At 42.0% G+C, this 20,866-nt stretch overlaps 1 pseudogene; it reads right to left on the minus strand.

Moving 5' to 3' along the window:
* Window positions 1-2,157: 2,157 nt before the first annotated feature.
* Window positions 2,158-20,866, minus strand: part of LOC110580792 — a 26,591-nt pseudogene continuing 7,882 nt past the window's right edge.

Genomic DNA, 20,866 nt, shown 5'->3' on the forward strand with positions numbered 1-20,866 from the left:
GTAGACGAGGAGAGACGTCGGCAGAGTTATTTGCCACAGTTCACATTTGGCTGAGGTGATAGAAATACAAGTATCTTTTTCAAAGTGTCCTATGGTCTTTTCTATCATGACAGGCTTAGGGTTTTAAAATTACTTCAAATTTTAGCAAGCCTAAAATATTAATACATTTCTAAAATAAATCAAAGAAAACAACAGTGTGTATGATGTGCATATGCATTGAGGACACAGTCAAAACAAGTAACACTTTTTAAAGGGCTGTGACTTCAGCTTCCAGCACTCTCTCAGAACTGTGATGAGCTGGTCTGAGTCCTGAGAAGAATATCCTTAAATAAACTAGATTGACTTGAATAGTTCTTAGAACAAGGGTGGTGACTAGGCTTCACTTTACTCTACTTCTCGTTCATCAGTAGTGGCTTCTTGAAGCTCTAGACCATCAAGGACTTTATCACAGAAGTAGAACTCTGTGGGCCAGTGTGGAGTGTCAGGATACATAAGAATGTGTATCATGGGCTTGAGGATGGATTATGGTGGAAATATTTGACATTCCCCGACCAAAGACCAAAGCAAGTTAAAAGAACTCTTCTAATTCTATACTGAAGATTGAACCCCACACCTTACCACTACGATGAGATGAAAGGCCATACTTACCATTTAAAATGAAAGTAGATGGGCGCCTGGGTGGCTCAGTTGGTTAAGCGACTGCCTTCAGCTCAGGTCATGATCCTGGAGTTCCGGGATCGAGTCCCGCATCGGGCTCCCTGCTCGGCAGGGAGTCGGCTTCTCCCTCTCCCACTCCCCCTGCTTGCATTCCCTCTCTCGCTGTGTCTTTCTCTGTCAAATAAATAAATAAAATCTTTAAAAAAATAAAAAAATAAAATAAAATAGAATGAAAGTAGAGATTTTGGAAGAAACAGAGCAAGAGTCAGACAATGTTTGTCCTGATCTCTATTGTGTCCAACCCTCCTGGGACATCTTTGGTCAAATTCCCCCTCAGGAAACAAAGTACAAATGGACCCCTACCAGATGCAAATCAAAACCACAATGAGCTATCACTTCACACCTGTTAGAATGGCTGTCATCAGAAAGACAAGAGATAACAAGTGTTGGGGAGGATGTGGAGAAAAGAGACCCCTTGTGCACTGTTGGTGGGCATGTAAATTGGTGCAGCCACTCTGGAAGAAAGTACTGAGGTTCCTCAAGAAATTGAAAATAGGACTACCACATAAACTAGTAATCCCACTTCTGTGTATAAATCCAAAGGAAAGGAAAACAAGATTTCACAGAGATAATCTGTACTCCCATGTTCACTGCAGCGTCACTCATAATGGCCATACGAAAACATAATGATACGAAAACAACCTAAGTGTCTGTCCACTGATGGATGAGTGGCTAAAGTAGATGTTATATATATATTTGCCAGAAAGCAAAATGAAACTTTGTTTCTTTTAATTAAGCATGATTCAGAAATTTCAGGGAACAGAGATACAGAGATCAATCAAGAGGTATTTCTCCAGTTCCTTTAATTCTCTACCTTATGAAGATATTCAGTAATATGGAGGTAATACACTAATTTTAGTCTTCTGTGAGGAGATAATGTTTCCAAGCATCAAAACAGTTCTGAACATCCATTGGATTGGTCTTCTTGGCACACACAGAGGGTTTTGCATGTAACTCTTACCTAAGAGAGATGACTGCTTCAGGCATGCATCAGGGAGCTGCATGTAACCCTTACTTCGTGGACATGACAATCAAAAAGATGGCTAGTAACAAGTGCTAGCGAGGATGTAGAGAAATTGGGACCCTCATGCATTGCTGGATGGAATGTAAAATGGTGCAGCTGCCTTGGAAAACTGTTTGTGCCTCAAAACATTAAACATGTAATTACCATATGACCCAGCCATTCCAATCCTGGATATACACCCAAAATAATTGAAAACATATGCTCACACCAAAACTTGAGCACAAATGCTCATAGCAGCATTATTCATAGTAGTCAAAAAGAAATAACCCAAGTGTCTCCCAACTGATAGATGAATACACAAGATGTGGTATATATGAGCAATGGATTTCCTCTTTTGGTTAAAAGTTAACTTAGGAAATTTTTAAATTTTTTGGTGGTCAAATGATCCTTTATTGAAATGTTTTCCTTTGTAGTTCTTAACTAGCGGGGCATTCCACTGCATCACTGTTGACGTCATCTATGACGTCATGAGGGTGGTGGCCATCAACATTGCTGCCCACAGACTGGGATGTCCCCAGGATCTCTTTAATGGTTCCAGAGAGTTCTCTGGCTAAAGAACGGTGCCATATCTGTCGGGCAATGTTGACAATCTCATCAAAAGTGATATTTCCACTGTGCTTCATGTTTTTCTGCTTCTTTCTGTCCCTTGGCGGTTTCCTTGAGGGCTTTGATCATCAGGGCAGAGGCAAAGGTCCCACTTCAATCTGGGCCTGTCTGTTCTGAGTGGTCAGTTTCACCGTCATCCTCAGACCCTTCCAATCACCGGTTGCCTTGATGAGGTCATCACCAAACTCTTTTGGAGGCAGACCCAGGGGGCCGATCTTGAGGGCCAGGGCAGTCGTGGCACCGACTTCGCCACCGGTGCACCTCAGGTACACGACTTTGATCTCGTTGGGTGGAACTTAGGCGGCATGGCGGAGGCGGCTGGTGTTGGATGAACCCGGATTCGGGGTGGCCCAAGACAGTTGCACCTTCGCCTGCTCCAAGCCAAAACCCAAAAACTTACATTTTAATTTTAAAATTAATTTCTCTTGCTTTAGACTGAGAGAGAACATGAGATAATCTGCTCGATTTATGATGTCCCCAACTTCTGACAAAATATTAAATTATTATAAATATTTCAGGCATACAAAAAATGAAGGCATATCGTTTTGAAGCATGTATAATTTTGAACATATTGATTAAATCAAACATGTTTATTAAATTACTCAGCTCTCTATATTTATGTATTTATCCCGCCTGTCAAAGAGTCAAACATGTTAAAATTTCCCACTACAATTGTGTTTCTGGAGTTTTCTTCAAATGTTTCTATTGTATTTTGCTCTGAACATAGTGTTTATGGATAAAATCACATGACTCATCATGGTGCAGCTTTATCGATAGAATGGTGGTCTGGGGCTTACTTACTGCTTTTGCCCTACATTATATTTTGTTCAGTATTACTTCTTGCTTTGTTTTTATATTCATTCCTCAGTATATCTTTGCCTATCTGCTTTCAACTCTTTTTTTTTGTCATTTTGGCTCGAGTATGTTTTGTAAACGCATGATTGTATGTATCTGCGTGTGCATGCATAAGTATGTATTTAACCAGTCTGAGAACTACTGTCTCTTGATAGGAGAATTTAAGAAGTTCAACCCATTTTCATTATTATAAATGTACCTGTTACTCTAGCACGTTATACATATGTTTTGTTTTTACTCATCATTGTTTTCTGAGTTACAACTGATAGACTATGCTTTGTTTTGCTTATAACTTCTTCAATAACTTTTGAAATTATCCCACCACGTTTCTCAAATTTTCAATTGAATAAATCAAAGAATGAGTACATTTAACGGCATAAACATGAAACCATATGTGCATTGAAAAACATCACAAACTAAAGGATAACTAACTGGGAAAGTTAGTTGCAAACAGAGATTGGGCCCGCCAAAATGTAGTTTTAGCCGTAGAGACACAGAAGAGAAACAGACAATGCACAAAATTAAAAAAATTAAAAGATATAAAAGTCATACAAAAATAATCAAAGTCAATCATAATCAAAGCAGTTTTTGAAAAGCTGGAAGTATTCAAAAAGTTCTTTATCCTTTGACCTATCCATTTTTATTCGAGGGCTCAGTCCTAAGGATATAACTATAAACACAGACAAAAATTTATCTTCTAGGCTGCTTATCAGTGTTTTAAAGAACTTTTTTTTTTTTTTTAATTGGACACAACCTGAATATTTGTCTATGCCAGTTAGCTTCTTGTAAGTTGCAAGGAGCAGATACATTCTCAGGTTGTCCTTTGTGTTGCAAGAACATATGCAAAGCAGAGAAAGAACAAAATAATCTCATCAGTCACAGAGCCAGGAACAGGACACGCAGACCTCAAAGAGCACTAAAAAGCTATTCTGATAACAAGCAGCTCTATTAATCTTGTTATCTTGTCCCTTAAAGAGTCGATGTCTGTTGCTTTCTAAGCAAGGCTCTGCTATTGGGATGACCGAATTTCTCTCTGTTGCTGCCCCTTCTGCTTCCAGTTCTCTTTTCCCTAGCATCTAACTCAGTTTCTAGGCTATTAGCTCTCTACAAGCCTCTCTATCTCGTTGGCCTTTGCTTACTCGTGCTGTGCAGTCTTCCGATAGGTTTCTCATTACTAAGGCTCTCTGATTCGGGATCTATGTGCAGCCAAATTAGTAAAAAGATTGACATTAAACACAGACCCAATCATGCTGCTTACAAAAGTGTTTACTCTGTAAGTATTAATGCTCTTGAAAGCACCGCACGGATTTCAGGCTACTGTCTTAAGGTCTTTTGTAATTTTATTTCAAGTTTTTCCTAAAGAAGCAAGCCATGGTAATTACAGAGCCCTTGGGAAATACAAAAAACATACAAGAGAATGAAATGACCCACAATCCCATAATCCAAAGATGGCAATTAATGACATTTTGGTGTTTTTCTTAAAGGTCTTTGACCTGCCTGAGGTAATTTCTTTTTTTTTTTATTCTTATGTTAATCCCCATACATTACATCATTAGTTTTAGATGAAGTGTTCCATGATTCATTGTTTGTGCATAACACCCAGTGCTCCATGCAGAATGTGCCCTCCTCAATACCCACCACCAGGCTAACCCATCCTCCCACACTCCTCCCCTCTAGAACCCTGTTTGTTTTTCAGAGTCCATCGTCTCTCATGGTTCGTCTACCCCTCCGATTTCCCCCCCTTCATTCTTCCCCTCCTGCTACCTTCTTCTTCTTCTTCTTTTTTTCTTAACATATATTGCATTATTTGTTTCAGAGGTACAGATCTGAGATTCAACAGTCTTGCACAATTCACAGCGCTTACCAGAGCACATACCCTCCCCAGTGTCTATCACCCAGTCACCCCATCCCTCCCACCCCACCCCCCACTCCAGCAACCCTCAGTTTGTTGCCTGAGGTAATTTCTTTTCCTCCTTTTTCTCCCTAATGTGAGGGGGGCGGATTCTGTTATTTAAATAACCAAAGATTAGAATATTTATGACCAAATATAAAAATGAGCTAAATTATACATTTTTGATTATGTGCAACATGGGAGATCCAATATGACCAAAAATAGGGCATCAAACACTTTTAGTATCTTTCCACTTAAAATACAACTTCAGGCCTCCAGTCCTATTCGCTTGTTGCTTTTGCATAACGCTGAGCTGAACCTTACCTTGAAATTGCACATGAAAATGAAGTTTGCCCGGAGAATTCATGGTGTAAATGGGAAGACTAGGGACATGTTTGACCTATGTAAGGGCTCTCAAGGATGTTTAAACACTTGAACGGCATTCTTAAGTGTTTATATACTCATTAATTACTAGTTTTCAATGACTCTTCTTCTGCTTGTTAGTTTGTCAAGTAGAGCAAAGAATAGGGAGAGAGGAAAATAAGTTCACATTCTGAGGCATGCTTCATAATCCCAAACCAAAGCACGCTATCTAGTGTTTTCTTCACTTGGCTTAATGGTCCAGGTTGTGTCTAGAGTTACTAAATAAACATTTGTTGAGTGAAACCAAACCATTGAATCTTCGAAGTCCCATTCAAGATGAAGAGCATAACTCAGGATTTAACTCTCTCGTCCTCTCCTTTAGGAAGCGCTGTCTCGTGTCCAACCAAATTTTACATTCCTTGACCACATTTCTCCTAACAAGCATCAGTCTCTTATTCTGGCTTCTCTGTAAGTCTTTGTTAGTAGAGTCTAAGCCCCATTTTTACTGTATTTTCAATTTATAGCATAATATTTAGCCCCCAACATTTTCTCAGTGGATGTTTGTTGGTTGAGTGGATACATCAACGTGCAGGCTACTGGTTACATTAGAATTTTTAGATTTCTAAAATTTGAGACCATATTCTTTTATTCTCCATTTCTTTTAGGGCTTGCTATTCTGCTTTTGTGAGGTGGTGATTACCCTAATGATTACGTGAAGTCATTATACTGGGTGAAGCAAGACACGAAGAGGATCTTACCAGGCAGCTAAAATAGTTCTCAAGGAAAACCATAGAGGTAGATCTGTATGTGTGGGCAAGCTATACCTAAATTTGGAAACTTTGTACAGGCAGTAAGCAAAACCGCATTGTATCAACATTATCGGGTAGAAATCAATTCATGTTGTCACAATTAAGCTAATCTATTTTAATATATTCTGTAAGGCAGACTTATCCTTAATTAGAATACTTTTCAATCTTTTTCATCCTTTCCAAGCGGTAAAGCTTTTATTAAGCCAAGAATATAAAATCTTTTTTTTTTTTTAAGGATTTTATTTATTTAATTGACAGAGAGAGACACAGTGAGAGAGGGAACACAAGCAGGGAGAGTGGGAGAGGGAGAAGCAGGCTTCCCGCTGAGCAGGGAGCCCGATGCGGGGCTCCATCCCAGGACCCTGGGATCATGACCTGAGCCAAGGCAGACGCTTAACTGACTGAGCCACCCAGGCGCCCCAAGAATATAAATTCTTAACAAGGATCTAACATCTACTAAATATTTTTAAATTCTCTTTCCTTAAATTCTCAATACATTTTATACTTCTTATTTGGCACTTTTCACAGTGACCAGTCAGTGGCATAAAGGGTGTATGTGTTTGTGTCCTCACAAAAGAATGAACACTGAGATGGTAAGAACCACTTTCTCATTAATATGGTACCACCTTTATCCTATATTAATACATTTCTCATGAAAGAATCATGGTAATTTTAATTGAACCAAAATAATCTCATTTCTTTGCAGAGAATCACTGCATAATCACCCTAGAAAAGGCAATACTATAGGAATAAAAACCAGATGCCAGGGGTTGGTGGAGGGGAGCAGTGGTTGACTACAAAGAGGATTCATGGAGGAATTTTCAGGCTGATAGAACTGTTCTGTATGATACCGGGTGGATAATGAGTCTGAATTTGTCAAAATCCATAGAACCATACATCATAAAGAGTGAACTTCAATGTATACAATTTTTTAAAAGATCCACCAGAGGGGCGCCTGAGTGGCTTAGTCGGTTAAGCATTTGCCTTCAGTTCAGGTCATGATCCTGGAGTCCTGGGATCAAGCCCCACGTCAGGCTCCCTGCTCAATGGGGAATCTGCTTCTCCCTCTCCCTCTCCCCCCTGCTCGTGTTCTCTCTCTCTATCAAATAAATAAACAAAATCTCTCAAATAAATAAATAAAATCTTAAAAAAAAATCCACCAGAATGTTAGGGGATCCCAAGATGGTATGCAGACTTTGACAGATGGATCTAACTATATTACAAATGTATGATAGAACATCAGGAAGGGGTTGGGGGAGAAAGAGCTCATCTAAGTAACTTTGGAAACCACTGTTTGGACTTGGAATTATCAGGCTAAAGACAAAAGATGCTATATGCAAACACTATTCTCCAGTTAGTAAATTTGTTCCTCATGGGGTTATGAGTTAACAATTCTGAAACTGTTTTACATGTAAAGTGAGTAATAATGGACAAACAAGATGATGGATAATGGGGGCCAGGTTTTCCACTATCAGAGAGGGAAGTTATAGATAAGCAAAGGGAAGACAGTAGAAGAAACCCTATGGTACTAGATTAGAGTCAGGGACACGAATATAAACTCATATTTAATTTTAAATACATATATCTCATATATCTCCATATTTAAATTATGAACATATATAGCATACATCAGTATGAACTCGTATTTAACTTTAAATATATTAAATATTTGAATTAAATACATATTTTATAAATTAAAATTTAGAAATTAAATTATATTTAAATGTATTTAAAGTTAAATATGAGTTCATGCTGATGTATGATATATATGATATATATATTCACACAGACGATATAGAAATAATAAGTTACATGTATAAACATGGATTGATATATTTTACATATGTTATTTATATCTTATATATATTACATATTATAATAGATATAGAAATAATAGCTGTATCTCTATATATTATATATTATAATAGATATAATAGAGAAATAATAGATATGTGTAGAAACACAAGTTAATATATTTTTCTTTTCTTTTTTTTTTAAGATTTTATTTATTTATTTGACACAGAGAGAGAGAGAGAGACAGCTAGAGAGGGAACACAAGCAGGGGGAGTGGGAGAGGGAGAAGCAGGCTCCTGGCCGAGCAGGGAACCCGATGCGGGGCTCGATCCCAGAACCCTGGGATCATGACCTGAGCCGAAGGCAGACGCTTAACGACTGAGCCACCCAGGCGCCCCAAATTAATATATTTTTCATATATTATTTATAATACGTTATTTATGTATTATTTTTATGACGTCATAAGACGTCATAAGACGTCAACTTTATGTACTCATAACTATATGTATTTTATATATCTATATATTCTAGTTCTGTTCCAGAGAACTAGAAACAGTGACACCCAGTATAGGATTGCCAGAGAAAATGCAGGAAGCCCAGTTAAATTTGAATTTCAGAAGAACTGAATATGCACACATACATAAATCTCTAACTGAGCAAAATATCTGTGGAAGGGTAATGCCAGGGAACTGGAACTGAGTGGCTGAGGACTGAGGGGAAGAAGGTTGCTTTTCGCTACACACCCTTTTACCTAATGCATATGTTTCCTACTCACGAAATAAACAATTCAACAAGCAAAAGCTTATAGGTGCCTCAGTAAATAAAGATATTTTCTAAAAATTGGGGGGAAAATAACGTTTTAAACCTTCTCTGCTTTTTAGGGAAATCTTGTACGATTGTTCTGTAAGCCCCAGAGCCCACTGTTCTCTCTGCATGAGTAGGTGTTTTCTGCCCTTCTGCAGACAGCTTGTGGTCTTGGGCAATGTAACCTTTCCTTCCCAGACCTTCTTCCTGGCATAGAGGAAGGGAGACAGGCAGAGGATCTGGACGGGGAGACAGCAGGAGGATGTGGTCCTGGGGATAATGGCCATTTAATCAAAGTCTCCCCTTGAGTTAAGAGAAGTGAGACTCTTATTCTCAGCTGTTGACACATGAAAATCCCTTAATTAAACTCAGCCTGGCTACCTGTGCCAATCATCTCAGGCTAGAGACAAGGCAACATGCTTTACATGATGTAAAGGAAACTGTTTTTTAATGGAGGGAATAATTAGCCTGTGCAATTCACTGTCACAGAATCACATAGAGACAAGGTAGCTTAATATAATTTTAAAAAGATAAAGAAAAAGAAAAGGCAAGCTTTCAGCCCGACCCGGGTAAGAATGGCCTCCACCGTGACAGTGCAAGCCAGGGTGAAGCTTCCAGGTCTCTAGAGGCATATGGTAATCGTCAGAAAGGAATGCTGAAGTCAAGTGGGATTTCTTACCACTGAGCAAGCGCAAAAAAACGGTAGACCAGCAACCCTGCGGGGGAAGTGGGAGGGGACTGTATGCCTCCTGCAGGGCCGGCTACACCAGAGTGGTGAGCCAGAGATACCTGGAGAGAAAGTAAATAGTGCAGCGAAACTTCTCTTTTGGTTCAGCCTTGCCACAACAAAAGGACCTGCCAAGGCTTGGCCAGCGGGCTGGGCTAAGAGAGCCGGCTTTCTCTGCTGTCCATGGAACTGACTGGGGCTGAAGTCCCTGAAAAGGGAGATGGAATGTCACAGCCTGACTGTCCTACGCCCAGCTCAGCAGACATGGAGCATGGACCAAGCTTTCCTCCCCTTGTAGGGACCGCTGCCCTCCTCAGGAGAGACTTCTATGTAGAGGACAATGCCCTTAGTTTGATATGAAAGTTACAGGGCTGACGAGCAGAACTCTTGACGCCTTCACTCCAGTCTTGTCTCCTGAACTGCAGGAAGTCATATAGAAAGACGTCAACTTTATCAAGCCTGTGGGGAAAAATATAGGTATTCTTCTCCATGTTCATGTCCCTCTTCTTTGCTCTCGCTTTTTTTTTTTTTTAAGATTTTATTTATTTATTTGACATGGAGAGAGAGAGAGGGAGAGAGCAAGCACAAGCAAGGGAACGGCAGGCAGGGGAGAAGCAGGCTCCCCACTGAGCAGGGAGCCCCGTGTGGGGCTCGATCCCAGGATGCTGGGATCATGACCCGAGCCGAAGGCAGACACTTCACCGACTGAGCCACCCAGGCATCCCTCTTCTTTGCTCTCTTACGTGAAGGGAAAACTTCCTCACCAAGTGCTCAGATCTCACTTCCTCAACAGGTGCTCAGATCTCACCGCCTTGGTAAGGATCGGCTGGAACTCGGCATCCTGCACTTGTGTGTGGGCAAGAAGAAAGACACTTAAAGACCCCTCACCTCATGTAGCTCAGAGAATGCAGTGCCTGCACCATCCCTTTAAAACAACGCCAACACCACCAACTAAACCAGATCTTTGATACTGCGGTGAGCTTCAGCCACAGATACCTTTTCTTTCTCTGGTTTGTGTTGCGGAGAATGGAGGGTTGCCCCTTAGCAGTTGTATTGCTTTCCTCGTGTTGCTATTTGTCAATGCTTTTATATGATTTCATTTCTCCTGTGCTGCTGGCTGGCAAGGTTAGCACTGTGCTATTGGTAACAAGCCACCGCGTCTGCCCCTGTGCAGCCCCAGATTCTTCTTTGCCGAGGGAAAAGGAATAATAATTGTGAAAAGGGGTACGACAAAGAGAACAGCTCCAACAGGGCCGGGGAAAACGTTCCATAGCTTCATGATGACTCACCTGTGAGGTCTCTACCTTCTGTGTTAGGGCATAAGTAATCAATCATCTCCTCCACCTCAGTGGATTGGAAAGAAGGCTTGAAATCAAGAGACTTTGGTTGGAATTCTGACTTTGGCACTTGTATTCTTAGTACAAATTACTTAATATCTCTAAAATTTCATGTCATCATTTATAAAATGTCATTAAAAATGGCTCTTGACAGGGGCACCTGGGTGGCTCCGTAGGTTAGGCGTCTGCCTTCCCCTCAGGTCATGATCCTGGGGTCCAGACTACCTGCTCAGCGGGTAGTCTGCTTCTCCCTCTCCCTTTGCCCCCTCCCCACCCCTGTTTGTGCTCTCGTGCTATCTCTCTCTCTCTTAAATAAATAAAATGGCTATCAACAAAGATGTTGTGAGGAAGAAATAAAGGAATGAAAATTCCTGCCAAGACCATTTTCTCATTAAGTGCTTGTTGAGTCTGAATGAAATTGCTCCTGAGTCTTAGCATTATCCTTTTTCAAGTATCTAGATTTGGTCTTGTCAAAGACAGTGTCTGACTGTTACAGGTTTGCAGTGGAAGGGAATACCCCACAGAGATGCTGAAGTAAGTTTACAAAGGGTTTTGAAATATTCAGCAGGACAGAAGAAAAGGATTATTCGGGGAGGAGCTGGTATGTCACTCCTTACGTGTGTGACTTGTAAACGCTTAGTAAGGAATCAGTTACACTATGGCATTTGATACTTCTATGTTCAACAAGTGTTAGTGGACTTAATTTATTAGCATACAAAAAGGACACAAAGCCAATCGTTTTTCTATCTGCTTATAGCTTGACAGTTTTTAAATTCTTATGCGAAAAAATAAATTCTTATCCATTTTAAGAAATCTCATAGAAATTTTATTTTCAAATTCTAAAAAAATGATTCCTCTCCAACACCCTTGAATACCTTTGACAGACTAGATTAACATCCCCTTTCTCTCGAAATAATATTCATTTGAACATATTTGGCTAAAAACACGTGGAATTCCTAAGTAAGTTTCCCTTCAGATAATACAGAAAATCATAGAGTTTGCAAACTCTATGTTAAAGATTCTTGGGATTTAGTAAAGTGGAGAATAAAAAATGTGTATAACTTTCACTTTGGCCTAACTTCCTGTGATCCCTAGTTTCCTGGTCCAGATGTTAAAGACACAAAAATACCATTGTCTATGGGGCACAACTTCTCAGTTGTTTCTGCCCTATTGCATCAAGCACAGGATCATCTCCAACCCATGCTTTCTGGGCTTCCCGCTGCAGCAAGGCCTGTCCTTGCAATGCCCAAAGCCTCACATGGGCTCATGGGCTCCATCTAGTGTTCACTATTCAAATAATCCAAGACTCAGAATGTTTTCGAGGTGGGTTATATGACATTTGATCCAACCTTTGTTTTGACCTATGGGGAAATCTAGACCTAAGGCAGTGAAGCAAAGCGTGCTTGGCACATAGCTGGTTAGTGGTAGAACTGAAGCTACACCTCCAAGCCCCCTGTCTCAGCTACATTCACTGTATTCCCACTCCCACCTGTCCCTCCTCTGATTTTACCCAGGTACGCACTGTACAATGCAGTTTGACAATGTGTTACTCTCCAGGAATGTAAACATCTTGACATTCAATTCTAATGTAAAAATAAGCAGGACACATAAAAAAGAACTTTTGAAATGATTATAGATATAGCAATAGAAAAAGTTACATACTCTCATTGGATGTATGTAAAGGTTAGTATGCTTTTTTTTTTTAATTTTTAAATTTTTTTTAGAGAGGGGGTGTGGTGAGGGACAGGGGGAAAGAATTCCAAGCAGGCTCCACACCCAGTGTGGAGCTAGATGCAGAGCTCGATCTCATGAGCCCGAGATCATGACCTGAGCCAAAATCAAGGGTTGGATACTTAACCAATGGAGCCACCCAGATGCCTCAGGTTAGTATGCTTTAAAATTCAACAGTAAGCTTTGTTGAATTAATGAAAGGCACAGCAGACTTTGGTGTAGGAAGAGTCAGTGGAGGAGATGGAAACCCATTATCTTCTCAAATATGAAGGAGTAGATAAGAGGGAGGAAGTTCCTAGGATGGGATGTTTCAGGAATATGGAATATGGAAATAACAAAAAAGCATTCATATGATAAAGAGGGTGGTTGGAGCCCCTAGGCAGATATCAGGAATTTTTAAAATATTTTTTTCTATTATCTTACTTACTGACAGATTGTTAAAGGGACTGTATAAGTTTTGACATATATTTACACCAAGAAAGCCATTGCCATGGTGGAGATAATGAATATATCCATCACGCCCCAAAGTTTCCTGGTGCCCTTGGTAATCCTAACTCTTCCCTCTGGCCCCTCCCTGCTCAGTCAGTGATCTGCTTTCTGTCACTATAGATGAGTTTGCATTTTCTAGAATATTAATACATTTAGAAGTTTTATTTTAAAACAACTTCAAACTCAGAAAAATTGTAATAGCATAAGAACCTCTATACATCCTTCATCAATTGTTAACATTTCCCACGTTTGTCTTATCGTTCTATCTGTATACTTATGCATATTATTGTTACTATTTTTTTTCCGAACCAGTTGAGAGCAGGGCAGACATGATGCGCCATTACCTTTTATTACTTATAAACAAGGACACTTATATAACCAGAGTGAAACCATCAAGATCAGGAAATGAATATTGCTGTAATATTGCCCTCTGCCAATACACCCATGGACCCCTTTCAAATTTCAAAAGGCATTTCAGTAATGCTCTTTATAATTTCAGAACCCAACCCAGGATCATGTGTTGTATTTAATCATTATGTCTTTTTTACTCTCCCTCAATCTGGAACATTTCCTCATTCTTTCCTGGCTTTTCACAACTTTGACTTTTTTTTTTTTTTTTTTTTTTTTTAAAGACAACAGGCTAATTACTCTGTAGCATGCCCCTCACTTTGGGTTTGTCTGATGTTTTCTCGTTATTAGATTCCAGTAATGCAGTGTTGGCAGGAACTTCATGGAAGGGATGCTGTGTTTTCTCAGTTTATCAGAATAACTTAATGTGGGTTTATCTTTTTACTGATAATGTTATATTTTATCATTTGATGGTGATGGTGTTGACTAAGTTTGTCCACTTTAGTTAATTAGTAAGTATTTTGTACTCATTACTTAATAAGCAGGTAAATATTTTGGGGAGCTCTTTTGAGACTATGTCCATATCTTCATTAAATGTTCACATGCTGGTTTTAGCATCTAAAGATTCTATCTAAATTAGTTATTGCTGTGATGGTTGCCAAGTAATGATTTTCTAATTCCATCATCCCTTCTATATTTATTAATTGGCCTTCCACCATAAAGTAGAGCTTTCTCTTTTTCCTCACATTTATTAGTATTATTTATATCCATATGAACTCATGAATTTTGATTTTTTCAGTGGATTATAATCAGTTAGTGTCATTATTAATTTTGATGCTCAGACCGTCCCAGATTTGGCCAGAGGGAGCCCTGTTGTGCTGGATCCTGTGCCCTTGAAGCATGTCCTCCTATTTCTCTGAGTGCTTCTTTACTTCCTGGCACATAATTTCCAGACTCATCTTGTTCTTTTCCTGTCTTAGCCTTGGAATCAGACATTTCTCCAAGAAGCCAGAAACTGAGATTTGGGTGCCAGGATGCTCATGGCAACCGGGGTGCCGTTGCTTCTCAACCCCTCTAAATGTGCATGGGTAGGACATACAACACATCCATACACGGATATCTATTTCTATATAATCTCTCTCTCTTTTTTTTATTTTTTAATTTTTTTAGAAAGAGAGAGTGTGAGTGGGGAGGGGGAGGGGGAGGGGGAGGGGGGGGACGGAGGAGAGGAAGAAACATAAGCAGGCTCCACATCCAGCATGGAGCCCGACTCGGGGCTCAATCTCATGGCCCTGAGATTGTGACCTGAGCCGAAATCAAGACTCAGATGCTTAACTGACTGAGCCACCCAGGCGCCCCAACATCTCTCTCCGTCCCCCCATCTACCTCACCACCACATTATCTATCTTAAAAAACCATGACTGCAAACCAATACCTCCAATTCCAGTCCAATCCCACAGTTTCTCCTTTCCACGCACATTATGCCTTTCTCCAGCAGTGAGAAACTGCTCTGGACTGTCCTCTGCCTATTTACTCACTTGCTTATTAATCCATTTGCATGAAACCAATCTCCCAGCTGTGCCGGTCCTGCCCTGCAACCCAACTCTGAAAAAGGGAAGGTGAAACAGGAAATGATTCCTCTCTTCTCCTTCCCCATTCTCTACATGCACAGTATTTAATTTTCTCTTTTAAATACTGCCCCAATCCATTCTCTCCCCTCGGCTCTACCCCCACCGCCTGAGTTCAAGCCTTCGACAGGTTCTGCTTCTCCTGGTCTTGCCTCCCAAAGCAGCCCAGACGATCTTTCGGAACACAATGTGACTCACTATTCCTCTCCTTTAAACTCTCCAACGACTCCCCATTGCTCACGGAGTTAAGTGAAACTCTCCTAACCTGCCATGACCCAGCCCCGGTCTGCACCTCCTTTGTCATCTCGACCTCTCCGTCCCTTGTACCTTCAGTAGAAATAAATTTGTGCAGTTGTCTGCATATACCATGCTCGGTCACTGCCATTTCTGCGTCAGGCTCCTGTGATTCAGCAACTTCTGCTCCTGGACCTGCCTTTACAAACCCTGCTTAGGTGTTTCTGCCTCCAAGAAGCTTCTCATGAAGCCACCTAAGCAGGGTTTGTAAAGGCAGGTCCAAAGCAGTGTTAGGCAGACGCCTAACAACTGAGCCACCCAGGCGCCCTGCATACAGCCTTTTAATTGCTCCTTTCTGCTAGTCCTATTCCTTGTATACACATTTATGACTGCCCGTGTCCCTCTCCACTATGTGTTTGCTTGCATGGCTGTCTCAGTCCGGGGGGCAGGAAGAGACTCATGTGCCATTGTAGTTCTAGGATCTAGCCTAGCTTCTGCCGTGAGCTAGATACTTAATAGATGACATGGCAAAGGAGAATTTAGGGATATGGCACTTTCTTGGCTTGCTGGATGCATGACTCCAATCTCTGCCTCTGTTGTTACAGGTCCTCCTCCTGTGTGTCCGTGTCTCTCTCCTTGGAAAGACCCCAGTCATATTGGATTTAAGGCCCACCCTGATCCAGCGTGACCTCATCTTAACTTGATTATCTGCCAGGACCCCATTTCCAAATTAAGTCACAGTCACAGGTTCTAGGGGGACATGAAGTCTGGGAGGACACTATTCACCCCCGTACACATAGCTTGCACTGGGGGCAGTGGAGAGCACCCCCTCATTCAGGACACATGTCACATGTCAGGCCTACCCTGGTCATGGGGGACATCACCGCCTTCGCCGTTATTCCCTAGCTTCTCACCCAGAAAGGAACACTTGGAGAAACAGTTGTTGAGAATCCCTTGTAAAGGACATCACACTAGCATAAACTACTAAAAGAAGTTTCCTTCAAAGGAGCCTGTAGAGATCTGGCAATGAATGTTTCAGGAGCAGGGACAGTAAGATGGGGATTAGACCACGGCTATAGACAATGTAGCAACTGTGAGCCCAGAGGAGACGCTCTTTAGGCAACTGCATAAAGTAATATTCTTAAAGAATTTGCTCAGAGACCAGGATTGAATACAGTTGTTACCTACTCCACCAGCCAGCCTGCCCCTGAGATCTGAAGTCATAGGAAACATAATGAACTGAAATCAGCAGAGATTCTCCCTCGGCCCCGCACACAGTCCCGTGACCAAGAGATTGGTCCGGCTGAATCCTCTCAGGGTGTTTTTGTCTCCTATGGGCACTTTTACCCCTAAATCCCAGATCATGGCTTCTAGTATCTAGGCTGCAGAGATCTGTTACTGACTAGCAGAAGGCTGTAAAGGACAATGCAAGGGGTGAGGGGTGGGGTGGTTGGTGGTCAGCGTTTACCGAATTCTGCTGCTCGGCGTGTACCCACCCCTCACACCTCTACCCACCCCCCCCCCAACCTGGCATCTGCCCAGGAGCATACTGTCCCCTGCCGCCTACTGTTGCCATGAATCCAGGAAACGGGGGTGGTGGGTGCCTTCTGGTTTCTCATTGAGAATGTGGAAAGTGATGCTGCAGGGGTCAAACGTAGAGAACCCTCTAAACCATTTGAGAAGCTGCATTCCCAAGGCATTTGCCAAATGGATTTCAGCAGGAGCAGTAACAGTAACAGCAGCTATGGCTCCCCCCAAAAATCCAAAGCAGTGTTAGTCTGTGCAATGTTAACGCCATTGTCCCATGAGTACTTTTCCAAAGAAGGCTGGAGGCAGGTGGCTCCCCGCCAAGGGCACCGAGCTGCAGGGAAAGGAAGAGTAGGAAGCTGTGTGTTGTATGCTGCTTGCTGATCAAGAGTCATGCTGTTTCCTGTGCTAAGGGAGTTGTGTGGTCTCCGTGGGGCACCGGGAAGCCTTGGGTGGGACCGCTTAATCTTAGGTTTTACTCATCATTGACTTAATGCTAGCTTTATTCATTTCATTATACGTTTATTGTGTTTTTACTGTGTTCTGGATCCTGTGCTTAATCATAGAGGGCTCACAGAGAGCAGTTAGGCTGCCTTTGTCCTGAAAACGCTCACAGCCCGCCACATGGTTGGGATCAAGGCGGGCTGAGCACCCACTAGACACACGGCGCAGGCACGTGGGAAACAGAGAAGGAGAGAAACAAAGTTCGTTTTGTTTTAAAAAATGGTATGCTTCCCTACCAAAGCATACAGTCTTTTTTTTTTTTTTTTAAGATTTTATTTATTTATTCAACAGAGAGAGACACAGCGAGAGAGGGAACACAAGCAGGGGGAGTGGGAGAGGGAGAAGCAGGCTTCCTAAGGAGCAGGGAGCCCTATGAGGGTCTCGATCCCAGGACCCCAGGATCATGACCTGAGCCGAAGGCAGACGCCTAACAACTGAGCCACCCAGGCGCCCTGCATACAGCCTTTTAATTGTAGAAAGTACAAATGTTATTGTTCAATATTTAGGACGAATTATTGAATTTGTAGGTTTTAAACTGGTCTGGTAATGGGTGTGAAAAATCTGTACATAATTAACTCTAATACAAGACAGAATGTGATCAATACCATAAGGGAGTGCCAAAGTGCCGAAGTATTGAGAGACAGAGGGACCCCAAAAAGTCTTAATGGAGGAGGTGCTGACTGAAGTGGCCTTTGATGGGCAGGTAGAAGGGGTTGGAGCATGTGGTCTCTGAATTCATTCAGACTCTTTCCCACTGATTTGCTGTGTACTGGCAGGCGGAATGGGGAGGATGCTCCAGGCAAAGGGACTATTTGCGGAGCAGAGAGGCATGCTGCGGGAACCGAGTTTTCCTTTATGCTTGGAGAAGGCACACAGCAGGTCAAGGATCTCAGGGTCCAGGTTGGTCTAGTTTGGTTGCAGCAGGATAGGTTCTTTTGGACCTCCTTTCCTCTTTTCAGTCTCAGGCTTTGTTTCCAACAGGAAAGTCTGGAGAGACTGCTTTCCTCTCCAAAGGGCAAGGTGAAGGCTGGCGTGGTCCACCTGTACCTGGCCCTGGTAAAGTAGAGAGAAACCCCTGTACGGCCTTCTTGTTTGATGTGCTGAGCACTCAGCTCCACTGTCAGTGTTCCTAGACGGCTTCTGTGTACTTAGAGCTGACCTTTAGAGGATGACATTTGAGCATGCGGAGCTGAGCTTCCTGTGCAAAATACAACAAGTTCGTGACGGTGTCCAGAGCTGCAGACATTCCTATTTGTCTGTGAGCTGCATGACTAATGTGGTTGGCCTCATTAAGAATGAAGTGGGCAGGGGTGCCTGGGTGGCTCAGTTGGTTAAGCGACTGCCTTCGGCTCAGGTCATGATCCTGGAGTCCCGGGATCGAGTCCCGCATCGGGCTCCCTGCTCGGCGGGGAGTCTGCTTCTCCCTCTGACCCTCCTCCCTCTCATGCTCTCTGTCTCTCATTCTCTCTGTCTCAAATAAATAAATAAAATCTTTAAAAAAAAAAAAAAGAATGAAGTGGGCACATGAGAACGTTTTCAAGGGCATCAACTGGTGCTGTGTGGACAGAGGAGAGCCACCTGTGAAAATTTCCCAAAGCTTCTTCCTGGTGCATGGTAGACTCTGGTTCAAAGTGTACTCTTGTCCGGGGTGCCTGGCTGGCTCCCTCGGAAGAGCTTGTGACTCTCTCTTTTTTTTTTTTTTTAAAGATTTTATTTATTTGTTTGAGAGAGAGAGAGACAGCGAGAGAAGGAACACAAGCAGGGGCAGTGGGAGAGGGGAAGCAAGCTTCCTGCCGAGCAGGGAGCCCGATGCGGGGCTCGATCCCAGAACTCTGGGATCATGACCTGAGCCAAAGGCAGTCGCTTAATGACTGAGCCACCCAGGCGCCCCGAGCTTGTGACTCTTGATCTTATAGTCATGAGTTTGAGCCCCGCGTTGGGTCTAGAGATTACTTATATAAAGACAACTTAAAAAAAAAATAAAAACAAAAAACAAAGGATGCCCTTGTCCTCAGCATTTTATGCATCATGGTGCAGATCCACACCCCTGGGCCCAGCTCCCGATATGGTGCTGCTCTCCTCTCTTCTGGAGAATCCCTGTCTTTCCCTTTGTGCCCTTAAGTGTTACTGAAACTCTCATGTGCATTTTATTCACAAGGTTATGATGGCTTCTTCCCATCCAAATTTATTTCCTCCTTGATCTCATTCCTTCTGCCCTATTTCCGTTAAGGGTGAAAGCCAATATCATCTACATAAGGAAATTTCTATTTACTTGAAGGGTTCAGTTCTTTTTTTTTTTTTTTTAAGATTTTATTTATTTATTTGTCAGAGAGAGAGAGAGAGTGAGCCCAAGCAGGGGGACAGTCAGGCAGAGGGAGAAGCAGGCTCCCCGCTGAGCAAGGAGCCAGATGCAGGACTTGATCCCAGGACCCGGGGATCATGTCCTGAGCTGAAGGCAGATGTCAACCAACAGAGCCGCCCCTTGAAGAGTTCAGTTCTAAGAGTCATGTGCCCCAGTGACAGACATTCTGGGTAGTCACAGAAAAAGAGGGAGGTATGCATAAGCATACCATAACAAACTCAACAGAGCAGTTTAAAGATGAAGATGGTTCGTGTTACTTTTTAAGGAGTTCAAAGAGAAAACATTTGCAAATTTAAAACATACTTACACATGTATTCCTCTTGGGGACTTGCAAACAGAGTTTTGCAAAATAACTCTGGCTGCCAGTTAAGACTGGAAGAAAAGTGTTAGATGTTAAAAACTGTTAACTGTTCATGGACCAACATAAATTGAGTCATGGGGTGGGGGGTGTTTTTACATTTGCATTTACATGATACTGCTTATCTCCACTCCTCCTTTGAATATGCACATTGACTTTGGATTTCTGTAAGATTTTCCAGCACATTGTATGTGAATGCAAAGATGAGGGAAGAGAAGCTGATTTGGTGGTAAGAAGCTAACTGTGTGACCATGGCCATTTATTTGACCTCTTCCAATACTTCTTTCCTTGCTTTTAAAATGAGGAGATTGGACTAAGCATCTTTCCATCTTTAGCAATCCGAGATTAACAGGAGAGAACACTATATAGAAGAGAAAATATAGTAGACTTTTGAACAACATGGGTTTGCACTGCGTGGATCCATTTACATGTGGATTTTTTTTCTAGCATTACAATACCATACTGTAAATGTATTTTCCCTTCCTTATGATTTTCTTAGTAGCATTTTCTTTTCTGTAGCTTACTTTATTGTAAGAATACCATATATAGGGACGCCTGGGTGGCTCAGTTGGTTAAGCGACTGCCTTCGGCTCAGGTCATGATCCTGGAGTCCCGGGATCGAGTCCCGCATCGGGCTCCCTGCTCGGCAGGGAGTCTGCTTCTCCCTCTGACCCTCCCCCCTCTCATGCTCTATCTCATTCTCTCTCTCAAATAAATAAATAAAAAGAAAAAAAATCTTTAAAAAAAAAAAAAAAAAA

Source organism: Neomonachus schauinslandi, chromosome 5 (assembly GCF_002201575.2).
Source record: "Neomonachus schauinslandi chromosome 5, ASM220157v2, whole genome shotgun sequence".
NCBI classification, from domain to species: Eukaryota; Metazoa; Chordata; class Mammalia; order Carnivora; family Phocidae; genus Neomonachus; species Neomonachus schauinslandi.